The following is a 16,012-nucleotide window of genomic DNA, read 5'->3' as shown; positions in this document are numbered from 1 at the left end:
ATAAGGGTATAGGACTATCTTCGGAGCAATCTATTTTAACTCTTGGTACCCATTCATAAAGGCAGAACAAAGAGCTATCTTGCACCTCGATGAAGCATGCCAAAAAGATTGCATGCCCTAGCCCTTTGCCAGAAAGATACAGGCCAGCTCTAAAGGGGAAGAATGGATCATTTTAAATAGAAACAGAAGTAGGCAACGTGTCTCCTCCTCCCCAATGCCAAACACTGCTGTCAGGGAAACATATACCACAACTACACAATATGCTAGTGTGGACAAGCTCTATACATCAGTGTGGATAGGCTCTTACACTGATATATGAATGTTCTGTATCACAAATGTTACCTTGGGTTGGGTTTTTATATATTTGTATAGCTTTATCTAAATGTATATGTTAGATTTGTGTCGTGGTGGCATATAGTGATTTGGCAAATACTATATCCAAATAAATACACTTGCATTGCTGTTTTCTTGCTGCCGCTATTTACTATTCATGTAATTCTAACATTTAGGTTCCCAGATGAAGGAATTTCATTTGGTGCAGCACTGTGCAAGGAAACAACTGCAGGAAATAATATTTCATATATATTTCATATAGATATATAAAGCCAGGAAGCAAGTAAACAAATAATCAAAAAAGCCCAGAGAACTAGAGAGAAAAAAGAGAAGGTAGTTTATAATAGATTTGTTATTAACATCCAGTGAGCAGTAAAGAGTTTTTCTCTACAGTGAGCATGACTTAATATTTTACAACCTTTATTGTTGTGATATGTAGTGACATACTTTTTTTATTATATCAAACTTCATTTGGCTATCGAAGTAAAATAAGTTGCTTCATTGTTGGAATGATTCCAGGCAACATCAGCTTGTGTATTTCTATAAACTTTATTCATCTATGTTGATTCTATGTTTCATAAGCACAAAAGTTCATTTTAAAGTTGTTAAAACCATGTATGTCTGTCATTCCTATGGCTATGAAGAACTATAGGCATACCAAACTTAAGTTACAGACAATTGCTTAAGTCAGATTTCAGTCCAAAAGAGAGAAGCATAAAAATGCAATAACAAGATCAAAAATAATGTTTTAATTTTATTCTAAAAATGTAGGCGCTTATAGTCTTAAAAAGTCAAATTGAAACAGCAGAGAATACCTCTATTAAGCAAGATGCTGCGAGTGTAAATTACCAAAGGAGTAAGTTATCGGTCCAGCAATTTTCTACATTGGCAAACAACACTTAATTGGTCATGTTAACACACTGCAATGTTTAACAATCTAGGAGCTATTTTCTCCTTTGTTTTGTATTTCCTTATCTGCTGTTTAGGGACGTGGTGGTGCTACGGCGTTCCGTGTCTAAGTCGCACTGGCCATATGACCACAGAAGATTGTCTTTGGACAAAACGCTGGCTCTATGGCTTGGAAACGGGGATGAGCACCGCCCCCTAGAGTCGAACACGACTGGACAAAAATTGTCAAGGGGAACCTTTACCTTTTTATCTGCTATTTACACTTTCAGCTATGAAAGAGATGTTATTTTACATTGAGCTTGCTTTTCCTGAGATGGCTAAGGGATTGTTTTGCAGTGACTTTTACTACACAGTTGTTCAAACCTAATTTTTAAAGCACAATATTTATTTTCAGTATTGCATTTTTACAGTCTTCTTACTTACTTTAACACTTTGTACATGAAATATTTTAAACTTTGACACAATTGTCTATCTTTGTTCTTTGCTTCCTAGGGCCTCATAGAAGAAGCACTGGTTCTATATCTAAAAGCAATGAATCCATATGAGAGGAAGATGTACTATACTAAGCAAGAGGATTTCTTGCTTAGAAGAAGGCCGTGTTCTTGAGTTTGCAAGATTTGAACAGGAATGTTGGTGGTAGAACATTCTGGAAGTCAGTCACTCATTCATAGGGTCACCGGCACCTAACAACAACACAAATATATACCAGTCACCTGTAACTTAAAAAAATAAATTTAAAAAACCCACACAACCAAACAACAACAACAACCTGATAGCTGTATGACAGTGATTCTCTAGTTTTTTTTAATAAGGTTGGTACAATGTTGCTATGACCTTTAGGACATCAAGAGTGAGGAATAGAGATGGAAATGAAATGCTGGTTCTACTATTCTTGCTGATTTGTTTATTGGCTGAACAGGTGTTCATTGCTTTCCAGGCCTGCCTCCTCCAGTGAGTGCCCACTCAGAGGCAGCTTCCCTGCCCCACCTTATCTGGGCTGTGCCCCAGGGGAACACCAAACACCCATTCAACTGATAAACAACCAGAGGTTTGTGCTCATCTCTAATCAGAAATCTGAAGTTCTCCAGATGTTGCTGGAGTCCAGTTCTCATCAGTCCTCAACAGTGTTTATGCTGGATAGGTGTGGTATCTAGCAACAACTCAAAGACTGTGATTTGTAATTTGGATATAAATGTTTATTGCTTTGGTAGTGTATGTTTTTACCTAGGTACAAGTAATACATTTATCTAATATAGAATTATGCATTCCCTGTTGCTATGGAAAACAGTTATAGAAATATGGGACTTCTTTAAAAATGTTGTAAGTAGAAGATGGTTTGCAACAAAAATGTGTTGAAAATGGAAGGTATAGCAGTTTCAAGTTCTTCGGTAAGTGAAAATTTATCTTCACAGATCTCGCTCTGTTTCCTAAGAAAACATGTGAGCCAGAAAAAGCGTCCCCCCTCCCCCTTACAACAGTTATTGCATCTTCTGCTTATCAGCGCTGAAACTTGGCTTGGAATTTAGGTAAGCTCTTTCTGACTCATATTTCTTCACTGTTACAAAAGGAAAAAAATTGCTGGCTTTTAGGTATAAACCATGGAGAACAGAGACAAGAGAAACATAACTTTTTTTAAACCGCTAAGGGTCGACAATTGAAACAAGTCATATGAAAGATCCAATGTGAACCTGATTAATGACTCAGTAAATTTGATATATTTATGCTTTGTGTCACTGGCTCAGCCATAATCTAAATGTGTATTGTTTCTGCCAGTGACTTCTGAAAAGGTCTTTGTTAGGGGGTGACTGATGGTCATCTCACAGTTGGGAAAAAAGTGCCCTTTTTCACTGAAAGTTGTATAACTGATCACTCATGCATAGAGTCGCCATAAACTGGAGGCACCAACATTATCTAAGGCTGCAATCTTCATTGGGGTGGCCAGTAGTTACATTTATTATCTGAATTATCCTTCTTATTAATTAAAGCAATGGTTTCCCAACTGGGGTCCCCAGATGTTCTTGGACTGCAATTCCCAGAAGCTTTCACCACTTGCTGTACTGGCCAGGATTTCTTGGAGTTGCAGTCCAAGAACATCTGGGGACCCAAATTTCAGAACACTGAACTAAAGCACAGATAGGTACTTTGTTTTGCACTAGATGTTGTTCATCTTTAGCTTCCCCCATACCATGTGCTATGCTAACTAGGACTAATGGAACTTGCAGTCCAGCCACATATGGAGGGCTGCAGGTTACCAACATGTGGTTTAAAGTTGTAATACTTCCCTGGAAGTAAATGCAATGGAGCTAAATTGAATTGTTAATCCCAATGAGAATAAAAGGAATGATCAATTTACTCATACAATCACCATTTATTCAATGGGACCACTCTAGCTGACACCAAAATTCAAATGTAGCCCACTGAATACAATTCACCTCCGAGTAGGCATGCATAAGGCTGCCTGGTAAAAGACTGGGGGAAGATGTCATATCTACGAACCAGCATGAACTTCTGAACCAAGGTTCATGCCCATCTCTAATCCAATCATATTTGAATAAGGCCTTCTGAAACTAGTGAGACTTATTAAAAGCTAAAGAGGACTAAGCAGTAATCTGTTGTTTATAGAATCTATCTCTTGCTTCACCAAGATTAGTTCACACCAATATATATAGCATATTCGAAAAACCATCAGTAAGATAGTACTGCAGTTAATCTGAAGTGTCCAGCAAGACAAATGTGAGTCACATCATTGTAAGGGAAAAACTTGTTCTGATGATGATGATGATGATGATGATGATGATGATGATGATGATGATGATGATGATGATGCCACATTTCTCCCAACAAGGGACCCAAAGCAGCGCAAGACATTAAAATTCACACAGTTACAAACACAATATGTTAAATATTAAAAGAAAAATTAAATAATATATGATTTAAAATTAAACGAAAAGATTAGAACATGGAAAAGATTAAAACTATTTGCTAAAATGGGGTTCAGGGATTCAGTTGTAATTGTTAAAAGACTGCCTGAAGAAATGGGTCTTTAGCTTTTTTCGGAAGGATAACAGGGAAGGGGCCATCCTGGTCTCCTGAGGGAGAGCGGTCCATAGCCTGGGAGCTGTCACAGAGAAGACCCTCTTCCGTGTCCCCATAACTTGTTCTTGTGCTGGCAATGGGACCAAGAGGATGGCCTCCTTTGCTGATCTTAATCACTGAGAAGGCACATATAGGGAGATACAGTCCTTCAGGTAGCCTGGACCCAAGCTGTATAGGGCTTTATAGGCAATGACCAGCACTTTGAATTGGTGCTGGAAACAGACTGGTAGCCAGTGCAATTCTTGTAACAGGTACATTATATGCTCCCTGTAGCTGGACCCAGTCAGTAGTCTGGTTGCAGAGTTTTGCACCAACTGAAGTTTTAGAACCATCTTCAAAGGAAGCCCCACATAAAGCATGTTACAGTAATCCAAATGGGATGTAACGAAGGCATGTGTCACTGTAGCCACATCTGACATCTCAAGGAATGGGAGCAACTGCCACACCAGCTTTAGCTGTGCAAATGCACTCCTGGCCACCGCCGAGACCTGGGCATCCAAGTTTAGAGATGAATCCAGGAGTGCACCCAATTTGCGGACCTGAGTTTTCAGGGGGAGTGTAACCCATCCAACACAGGTAATATCCCTTTTCTCTCATCTGCCTTCCGACTAACCAGGAGCACTTCTATCTTGTCTGGATTAAGTTTCAGTTTGTTTGCCCTTATCCAGCCCATTTCTGATGTCAAACACTGGTTTAGAGTCAAGACAACTTCCCTGGAATTAGGTGGAAAGGAGAGATAGTGTTGGGTTTCATCCACATAAAAGGTAAAAGTTCCCCTTGACAATTTGTGCAGTTGTGTTTGACTCTAGGGGGTGGTGCTCATCTCCGTTTCCAAGCCGTAGAGCCAGCGTTTGTCTGAAGACAATCTTCGTGGTCGCATGGCCAGTGTGACTTAGACACGGAACGCTGTTACCTTCCCACCGAGGTGGTCCCTATTTATTTACTCGCATTTGCATGCTTTTGAACTGATAGGTTGGCAGGAACTGGGACAAGCAACGGGCGCTCACTCCGTCACATGGATTTGATCTTACAGCTGCAGATCTATAGACCTTACAGCACAGAGGCTTCTGCGGTTTAACCTGCAGTGCCACCACATCCCTCTTCATCCGCATATCGAACCCCAAAACTCTGGACAATCTCTCCCAGTGGTTTCGTGTAGATATTTAAAAGCATGGGTAACAAAGCAGAACCCTGAGGAATGGCACAGGCCAATGGCCAGGGTGTTGAGCAGGAGTCACCCAACACCACCTTCTGAATTCTCCAGGAAGGACTGGAGCCATTGTAAAACAGTGCCTGCAAGTCCCATCCCAGAGAGATGGACCAGAAGGATACCATGGTCGATGGTATCGAAAGCCACTGAGAGGTTCAGCAGAACCAACAGGGACACACTCTTCCTGTCCAATTCTCAGAGTAGGTAATCCACCAGGGCCACCGAAGTTATCTCTTTCCCATAGCCAGGCCTGAAACCAAATTGAAATTGGTTTACATAATCTGCTTCCTCCAAGAATCCCTGGAGCTGAGAAACCACCACACACTCCAGTACCTTGCCCAGGAATGGGATGTTTGAGTGGCTGGTAGTTATCCAGTATACTGGGATTCAGGGAGGGCTTCTTAAACAGCAGTCTTATTACTGCCTTCTTTAAGCAAGAAATCTACCCTGCTGCAAGGAGGCATTTACCTCCTTGCAGGAGGAGGTAAATGTACCCAATCAGCCATTTCTCATCTGGCTGCTTTTATGAGCCAGGAAGGGCAAAGGTACAGCACACATGTAGTGGCATTCACCTTTCCAAGAATCCTGTCCACATCATCAGGCTGCACCAATTGAAAAGTACAGTGGACCCAGAGCAGATCCAAGCAACTTTATATGCAAAGTGACAAGCAAATTCCCCACAGTGGGTTGTGGAGTGGTCAATATTTTGTTCTTTTGGTGGGACATGTACAAAGCCCCTGACCACTTGAAACAACTCTGCTGGATGACTTTGTGCATATGCAATGGTATCAGCAAATAACTTTTTCTTTGATGCAGCACTGCCACAGAATAGGCCTTCAAATGTGTGTTCTAGATATCACTGTGCAACATAGGGTCCCTTCTGGCTCTGCAGTTCTAAGATGATGATGATGATGATGATGATGATGATGATGATGACAAGCTGAAAAGACAAATAGGATTTGGGTCTGAAGTATGAGGAGCTGTTAGCCAACAGATCACCAAACAAGTCACCTGAAATCAGCTCTCAGAAAGCCCAACAACAAATTGTAAAAGAGACCCAGAATATTAATCAAACATGAGAGGCAAGGATTTTCCAAAGTTGTAAAGTGGATCTTCTGAAACATCATTATAGATAAGAATGGGAGTTATTGCACTCAGAGCTACAGTTGTTAAACTCAAGCAGTTTTGACTTAATTTGTATGATCCATTGAACTCTTTATCTGCTTACTCAGAAAATTGTTAAAAGCCTTTAAAATATGAAAACACAACAGACGTGGGCTCCTGTGTTTGCTGTAAAGGCAACTGTTACTTCTCAGTTGATTGTATGAACCTTCTGTTTCAATAATTAATTCCTGTTCAATGCACACAAACTAAATTCTCTTGGCAGTATAACTAACTGCTACTACACTATAGAATAGGCAATTTCAGGACTAATGGAAAGGAAGCCCTATATAAACATGTTCCCAATTTATCTCTGTTATCTAACTAGGATTATCTGTTGCTAGATATCATTTTCTGTTTGTAACAAGACTTCATCTGAGGCTATAGCAAAGCTGTGCTTGCTACTCAAAATACAGAGGGGCTATTTTTAGCCAGAAATTCAGAGCCCTCAAAAGTTGAATCTTGCTTCAGTCACCTGACTCCTTTTGCTATGTCAATGAGGATGGTGACACACAGGTGGAACTTGTTACCTGCAGTGCTACAGGCTGCTCAGGAGAAAGTTTAATGAGAGCAAGGAAAATGGCTCCAACTTTTACCAATGTCTTCTATTGGTAAAAGTTGACAATCATCAGGAGAACTCCAGGTAGTATGACAGGCAGTGTTGCATCTGGAAGGGGGATTTGCATGGATGGGATTGCACTGTTTCCTTCCTTTAAAAAAGAGGGGGAAGAGGTTAAGCTGTTAAAGGAAGTTTGCCTGTCACAAAGAGCAGATAGCCAAGTATTCTAAGAGCATTAGCAGGCTTCAGGAGAAATGTATACCTATAAAACCTAAGACATATAATCTTCTTAAAAAAATAAATCTGTTAAGAAGAGAAAGTATTATTTTGATGAAATGGCCATCGGAATGTACCTGCGAATAATTCTAAAGCACTTTATGTTTCAGGGAAGGAGGTGCTGAATTTCCCTCTAGAGGAATAAAAAAAAACCCTGTTCTTTCAGGAAAATCAGATTTTAAAAAAATAAAGAAAAAGCAAGTAGTGCTAACATAAATTTTAAAAAGGGATCATGAGAGAGGAGGGAGGGATGGAGAGAGAGAAGGCTGACGCACAAATGCACACAATTATTTTAATATACTTTGATCATAGCATACAAGATACATTCTTTCCCACTCCTTGACCTCCTCTGGGGACTCGAGCAAAAAGCACATTGATTTGTCCTAATGCATATTTATTGGAACTAGACGAAAAGGGTACAAAAATAGAGACAGAAATCCTTCACCCTTGCCAAATCCAGTTTGATCAGTAAATCTGGCTCAAAAAACATGGTAGATCTGCCCTGGGGTGGTATTTCCATTACAATACAGAATAGGGGCACAGTGCCATGTAGGCATGGCAGCCAGTTTGTCTGAGTACAACTCTTACTAAGCTGCACAGTGACTCATTAGATGAGGCTCTTCAGGTTTTGTTTTGTTTTGGGTGAAAGAAGAATCCTATGTAATGGGGATTTCTTAGTGTGACAGGCAGAAGGCAAAGTCACTGCTGTTATGTTGCTCCTGCAGCGTCAACATCAGAAATCTGGCATAAGAAAAAAAAAATCATGTAGGGATATATAATTCAGCAACAGGAGGTTGGTTTTAATGAACACTCATGTACCTAACTTCAGGTTCAAGTTGGAGTTACAGGATCACCTGCCACCTTTCCATTCTGTGTACCCATTGTTGGGCTTTGAAGCAGCTTTAATAACCTTTCTTGCACAGAAACAGGCACTATTAAAATTAATCAGAGTCTAATGTTAGGTAAGGCAAGATGGTAGCTACAGTACTACTTGTTTCACATCTATATTTCATTGAATGCTTTATATTTAATGAACTGTCACATGCTCCAAGTTTTCTTGTACAAGAACAAAAGACCAGAAAACAACCCTTGAATATTCCTCCTCTGCATTCTGCCTTTCCTTCTCCTCCTGCTCCTCCCAAAGGAACTAATCATAAGTCATTGACTTTATTCATCTCTCTAGTGTCCCCATTAGCCATCATTCACCTATGGCCATTGTATAGTCTCCGCATGGATTCTCTAGTCATCTGTTGTTAAGATTAATATGCTAGCAATTTCTGGCTGACTCATAGTGGATTCTGGTTGCCTCTTCATGTCAATTAAGGAAAACCTCTCAATTTCTGTTCTGCCGGAATTAATATTTTGTCTTTGATAGAAGGCTCAATGAGTGATTGAAGACTGCACACAGGAACACAGTCCAGAGGCTTGCATATTTATGCATTGGATTGCTGCAATCATATCCCCACATGTACACACATGCATACCCACCTACACATACTGGCTGAAATCCTATTGCACAGGTCTGCATGTGCAACAAGAATGATGTCATCAATAGAGGAAAATTGTGACTTAAAGGCTTCCTTTCATTGATTTTGGGGTGTGTGTCACCTAAACACAATGTGACAAAGTCACATGCACCTTACTGTTGCCAAAGAGAAGACTTTAATTAGTGATAATTCGCTAGTGGCACTGTCCTACTTTGGGCACATAATGAGGAAGCAGAATTTTCTGGAACAAGATAATATTGCTGGGAAAGGTGGCAGGTATCAGGAAAAGAGGAAGACCAAATACAAGATGGACGGACTCCCTAAAGCAACTCACTTTTCTATATACTTGCATAGGTCTGCACTACATGATTCAATGAGACTCCTGTTGTTGTTTTTTAAAAATCACATTCAAAACATGAATTTCAGACAATTGCTTAAATTATCTTTTCTTACTAAAATAATATTCCAAATATTGGTGAATTCTAAAACCATCTGCAAAAGAAAGTTGAATAAAGAAAGTTAGGAATGGGGCTGAATACTAAATAATAATAAAAAATAAAGAAAGAAAGTTTTAAAAATCTAGTTCTTAACAATCTTCTAGGTTTTGTCACATCAAGACTTCCTCTCCCACTAGCAGGATTTCATAGCATCCCATGAAAATAACACACTCACAAATTGTTTTTCCTGATTGTTTTTCACCTTTTCTCTTGCACAAGAAACTGCTTAGAGCAGTGTCAATACAGTATGAGGAGAAAAGACACGCCCACCCCACTTCCAGTTTCTCACTGGGAGTCAAAGACCAAGAGGTTCACATTCCTAAAGGAAAATATTCATTTAAGAGCAGGGTATACAACCTGACTCTATTCTTTTCTGGAAAAGCCCTGTTTTTAACCTATAAAACCTTAAGTGGCTTGGGTTCGAGTTATTTAAAAGACCACATTTCCCTCTATGTGTTAAGAACATCAGGGGAGGCCTTATTGGTATATGCCTTTGTCTCTCTTTTCCCAAATCCTTAAAGGTGCTGATGTGTGTCTGCCTAAAGGTTGTAGCTGCATTCTGTTTCAGTGACGTGCATACACTCCTGGCAGGATGGGCAGCTGCCAGCAGGCGGGGTAGCCCCTTCTTCTGCCCTTTTGCTTGGAGGTAGAGCATAAGATCAAAGGGTTATTTTAGCCAATCCTAGTTACAATTAGGTAACTAGTATCCTATCTGTTTCTCTCATAACATACTATGTAATCATGCTAAGTCAATAAAAACAGCCCTCAGAGTGTTGCCAGTAGGCTCTGCTGGCTCAGACATCCGCTGTCGACTCTCCAGGGCAATTAGCCTTTCCTTTGTTCCATGACCACCAATACTGATGATCAAAGATGGATGTGCATTTGTGATTTTAGTGTCCTTCAAGTGACTCAGGGTCACATGCATCCACTCTCCATTCCATTCCATTCACTGCAAACAGAGCTGCTGCCACTGTATTTCTCCACGGTGCCTGAAGTTGATGCCACCAGAAGGCATTCTGGGAAATATAAATTGTGGTGCCTGTACCCAGCTTCTTGGCCTTGTCACCAGATGAGTCAGAGAACATTAATGGTGGCACCAACACTGTGGAACCAGCTTCCAGTGGAGCTGCACCTGGCCCCTCTCCCTACTAATGTTCAGAAGGCATATCAAAACATTGCTTTTTGAGGAGTCCTTCCACATGACCTTTCTTGACTTCATGCCTCATGTCCTGGCTGTTACAGAGATAATGTGTCTTTTGGTGACATCTATTTTATTTATTTTAATGTTTATTTATAGTTTTATTTTTCCATGTCTATTTATTTCATCATGCTATAAACCACCCAGAATAGTGCATCACACTAATCGGGCGATTGAATGAATGAATGAATCAATCAATCAATCAATTCATTTTCCCCACTTTTCTTAGAAACTACAAATAATACTTTCAGAAGAGAGGTTTCTGTTTTTCAGAAAATAAATTTTTCCAGGGGTATGACTCATATGGACAGCTGTCATGGATAGTGGAGGCTGTCTCTTTTCAGGCTGATTGTCCTCCCTGTAGAGGAAAGTATGGAACTGAGGGTGTTCCCCTCCTCATGTGTTGTATCTATATGGATGATAGGGTTTATGCATTGTTTATATTGCTAATGTATGTGCATATAACAAAAAGTGGGTGCCCTTGGCATGGCCTTCAAAACTATATTTGCTTCTGTCCAACAACCATTTCCATCAAAATCCAGAGTAATAAGCAGAAGGCAATGTGGATCCAATAGTTAATAATAAAAGAATACTAATAAACCCTACCTCCCACTTTCATTTTGCAAGTATAATTAAACTTGAGTGTGTCATATGCATTGAATGACCATGTTTAAAGAGACAAGAACTTCTTTTCATAGCAGTGACTCATAGTTTTTGTCTTTTCTTCATAGCCTCTGCCAGCTACACGTTTGGACTCTTCCCACACATCTGTAGCCCTTTTTCTAAATAAAAAAAAATTATTTTGATCAATACGTCTTTATAGAGTGCTTTGCAGAGACATGCTCATTATTAAGCAGTGAATGTAATTTTCTTTCATCCACTTTAGTACCTCTGTCACAGTCCCGTACTTCAAAGCTTCTCTGTGATAATGAGCTTTTTTCTTTTCCTTGTGCCAGCATTTAATATATTTTTGCTGGTAAAACTGCATCTCTACATGAAATTGTTTTCCAAATCCCTATACTTATGTTTGATGTCAACATCTATGGAGTCGTTCCCACTTTTTTAAACTACCCACCCTTCTTCTTGTAGATATGCATTTACTCACAGAGAGAGAGAGAGAGAGAGAGAGAGAGAGAGAGAGAGAGAGAGAGATGTATAAAATTGCAGCTTGACCCATCTTCCCGTATTTAATTAAGGGATGAATTTAATTCATTACATTGTTTCAATCTGATTTTTAACTGACTGACTTTCTGCCTTTGAAGCCCTTCTTTCAATGTTTGGCTTATTTTGAAAGCTTATTTCCAAGATAGTCATGCAGAAGAATTAAGCTTTCTGAGTTTCTCTTTTGTTAACATCAGATGAAGCATTCCTTGGAACTTGGCATGACCTTTCCCTACTTTTGATGTTTTTTTATATCCATAAGGTTAGCTGGCTTCATATCTCTGTTTCAACAGCAAGCTTAGATCAGTAAGTATGATCAGGGGATTGAAGTGGTACTTCCACCCCACCCTTTCTGATCAGCTGCCTAGTTATGTTAGCTTTCTTTCTTTTCTTTTTTTTCACCTGCAATGTTTCCATGTTATACATTTTGTAATTTATATTTTTTGCTTTTCTGGAGTATTCAACAGTTTGTGATATTTAAGCACTTCTGCTGTCCCTCTTCACCCTTCTGGAGAGTGTGCCAAGGCTTCCTTTTTAACACAAAGTCTAGATTTGTCTTCCTTGTGCAAAATTCCTCCAGCAGCAGTATGACAAGGGATACTGTGCACTACCAAGTGGCAAATTAGTCGTCGTGTCATTGTTCACCATTCCAATTGCCCCGTTTTTAGAATTAGATGCTTAGTAATATTTGCTGAAAGATTTTCTTCTCATTATAGGGGACTGGAATTCTAAAGTAGGGAGTCAAGAGTAAAAGGAACAACAGGCAAGTTTGGCCTTGGAGTTCAAAATGAAGCAGGGCAAAGGCTAATAGAGTTTTGCCAAGAGAACAAGCTGGTCATCACAAACACTCTTTTCCAACAACACAAGAGTCGACTCTATACATGGAAATCACCAGATGGGCAATATCGAAATCAAATTGATTATATTCTCTGCAGCCAAAGATGGAGACGCTCTATACAGTCAGCAAAAACAAGACCTGGAGCTGACTGCGGCTCTGATCATCAGCTTCTCATAGCAAAATTCAAGCTTAAACTGAAGAGAGTAGGAAAAACCACTGGGCTACTCAGGTATAATCTAAACTAAATCCCTTATGAATACACAGTGGAAGTGAAGAACAGATTTAAGGAACTAGATTTGGTGGACAGAGTGCCTGAAGAACTTTGGATGGGGGCTTGTAACACTGTACAGGAGGCAGCAACAAAAACCATCCCAAAGAAAAGGAAATGCAAGAAAGCAAAGTGGCTGTCCAACGAGCCTTAGAAATAGCAGAGAGGAGAAGGGAAGCAAAATGCAAGGGAGATAGGGAAAGTTACAAAAAAATGAATGCAGACTTCCAAAGAATAGCAAGGAGAGACAAAAGGGCCTTCTTAAATGAACAATGCAAAGAAAAAGAGAAAAATAACAGAAAAGGGAAAAACCAGAGATCTGTTCAAGAAAATTGGAGATATTATAGGAACATTTTGTGCAAAGAGGATAAAGGACAAAATGGTATGGACCATACAGGAGCAGAAGACATCAAGAAGAGGTGGCAAGAATATTTAGAGAAATTATACCAGAAAGATCTGGATGTCACAGATAACCCAGATAGTGTGGCTGCTGACCTTGAGCCAGACATCCTGGAGAGTGAAGTCAAGTGGGCCTTAGAAAGCATGGCTAATAACAAGGCCAGTGGAGGTGATGGCATTCCAGTGGAACTATTTAACATCTTAAAAGATGATGCTGTTAAGGTGCTGCACTCAATATGCCAGCAAGTTTGGAAAACTCAGCAGTGGCCAGAGGATTGGAAAAGATCAGTCTACATCCCAATCCCAAAGAAGGGCAGTGCCAAAGAATGTTCCAACTACCGCACAGTTGCAGTCATTTCTCATGCTAGCAAGGTTATGCTTAAAATCCTACAAGGTAGGCTTCAGCAGTATGTGGACCGCGAACTCCCAGAAGTCCAAGCTGGATTTCGAAGGGGCAGAGGAACTAGAGACCAAATTGCTAACATGTGCTGGATTATGGAGAAAGCCAGAGAGTTCCAGAAAAACATCTACTTCTGCTACATTGACTATGCAAAAGCCATTGACTGTGTCGACCACAACAAACATGGCAAATCCTTAAAGCAATGAGAGTGCCTGACCACCTTATTTATCTCCTGAGAAATCTATATACGAGACAGGAAGCAACAGTTAGAACTGGATATGGAACAACTGATTGGTTCAAAATTGGGAAAGGAGTATGACAAGGCTGTATATTGTCTCCCTGTTTATTTAACTTATATGCAGAATACATCATGCGAAAGGCCGGACTGAATGAATCCCACAATGGAATTAAGATTGCCGGAAGAAATATCAACAACCTTCGATATGCAGATGATACCACTCTGTTGGCAGAAAGTGATGAGGAATTAAAGAACCTCTTAATGGAGGTTAAGAGGAGAGCTCCAAAATGGCCTGAAGCTCAACATCAAGAAAACTAAGATGACAGCCATTGTTCCCATCACCTCCTGGCAAATAGAAGGGGAAGATATGGAGGCAGTGACAGATTTTACTTTCTTGGGCTCCATGATCACTGCAGATGGTGACAGCAGCCACAAAATTAAAAGATGCCTGCTTCTTGGGAGGAAAGCGATGACAAACCTTGACAGCATCTTAAAAAGCAGAGACATCACCTTGCCGACACAAGTCCACATAGTGAAAGGTATGGTTTTTCCTGTAGTGATGTACGTAAGTGAGAGCTGGACCATAAAGAAAGCTGACCACCAAAGAATTGATGCTTTTGAATTGTGGTGCTGGAGGAGACTCTTGAGACTGCAAAGAGAACAAACCTATCTATTTTGAAGGAAATCAACCCTGAGTGCTGACTGGAAGGACAGATCCTAAAGCTGAGGCTCCAATACTTTGGCCATCTCATGAGAAGAGAAGACTCCCTGGATAAGACCCTGATGTTGGGAAAGTGTGAAGGCAAGAGGAGAAGGATGAGATGGTTGGATAGTGTCACTGAAGCTACCTACATGAATTTGACCCAACTCCAGGAGGCAGTGGAAGACAGGAGGGCCTGGTGTCCATGGGATCACAAAGAGTCGGACATGAAACTATATTTACTGGTGTGCCTCTCTTGTTTTTATGTGTCATCAAGTTGTCCCCTGAATCATGGTGAATCTATGAACAAACAATCTCCAAAATGTTCTGCTCTTAGTAACCTTGCTCGGCTCTTGTAAACTGAAGGCTATGGATTCCTTTAGGAATTCAGTCCATCTCATATGTGATCTTCCTCTTTTCCTGCTGCCTTTAACCTTTCCCAGCATTATTGCTTTTTCTAAAGCTTCTTGCCTTCTCAAGGATGTTCTCAAAATAGGACAGCCTCAATTTCAACATTTTTGCCTCCAGAGGTAGTTCAGACTTGATTTGCTGTAGGACCCACTTGTTCATCCTTTTGGCAGCCCAGGGTATACACAAAGCTTGCTTCCAGCCCCCCATTTCAACAAAATCAATGTGCCTCTACCGACCACTAAACTGGGAACACCTTGTGTCTCTTCCACTCCATATTTTCTCCTCATCTTCCTCTTCAGCTGTCAAACTATCCTTGGGGACAGGAACCTCTGTCTGAGAACTCCCTTCTGCCTCTCCATTTCTGTTGCAGCAATTGGTGACACATCTTTCAGATGTCCCAATTCAGCTGTGGGATGGACACAATTTCCAGAGCTCTTACATAATTATTATACAGCCATTGACTGATCTCAGGCTTGTTAGTGGTTGCTACTCACATGGAAGGAGTTCATTATCATAACTAGATATTTGCAATTTGTTCCCTGTCCAGTCGTGAAGGTATTAGTAATTTGTCAGTCCTGGCACGGGGAAGAGTGCTGGGAGCTGAGACTTTAATCACTAAGTAACAGCATGTAATTTGACCTATTGACTTTTTTCCTATCTAGTGCAATGTTTTACACTTTCTCCAGGCTTGTTAATATGGAGTTTGCCCATCTCCCTCTCTGCCTGATTTCCCTCTAACAAGGAGCTATGAGCTTCAAGTAGGACAGAAATAGGAAAAAAGTCACAGCTGGATTTTTTTTTTGCAGCAATGGAGGATCTAAATTTTCCTCATTTCTTTGATCTCAGTCCAAAGATTAGCTATTTCCTACTG

The 16,012-nt window shown here is 40.3% G+C and overlaps 1 long non-coding RNA gene across 1 annotated transcript; it reads left to right on the top strand.

Annotated features, from left to right (window-relative positions):
- The first annotated feature begins 2,637 nt into the window (after positions 1–2,637).
- LOC144589315 (uncharacterized) lies at positions 2,638–14,079 on the top strand. The gene is made up of 2 exons (XR_013545369.1): positions 2,638–2,768; positions 4,745–14,079. It is a non-coding gene; the product is annotated as an uncharacterized LOC144589315 (long non-coding RNA).
- Positions 14,080–16,012: the final 1,933 nt, after the last annotated feature.

This window comes from Pogona vitticeps, chromosome 4, assembly GCF_051106095.1.
Source record: "Pogona vitticeps strain Pit_001003342236 chromosome 4, PviZW2.1, whole genome shotgun sequence".
Lineage (NCBI taxonomy): Eukaryota > Metazoa > Chordata > Lepidosauria > Squamata > Agamidae > Pogona > Pogona vitticeps.
This window is presented reverse-complemented; position numbering and strand designations above follow the sequence as displayed.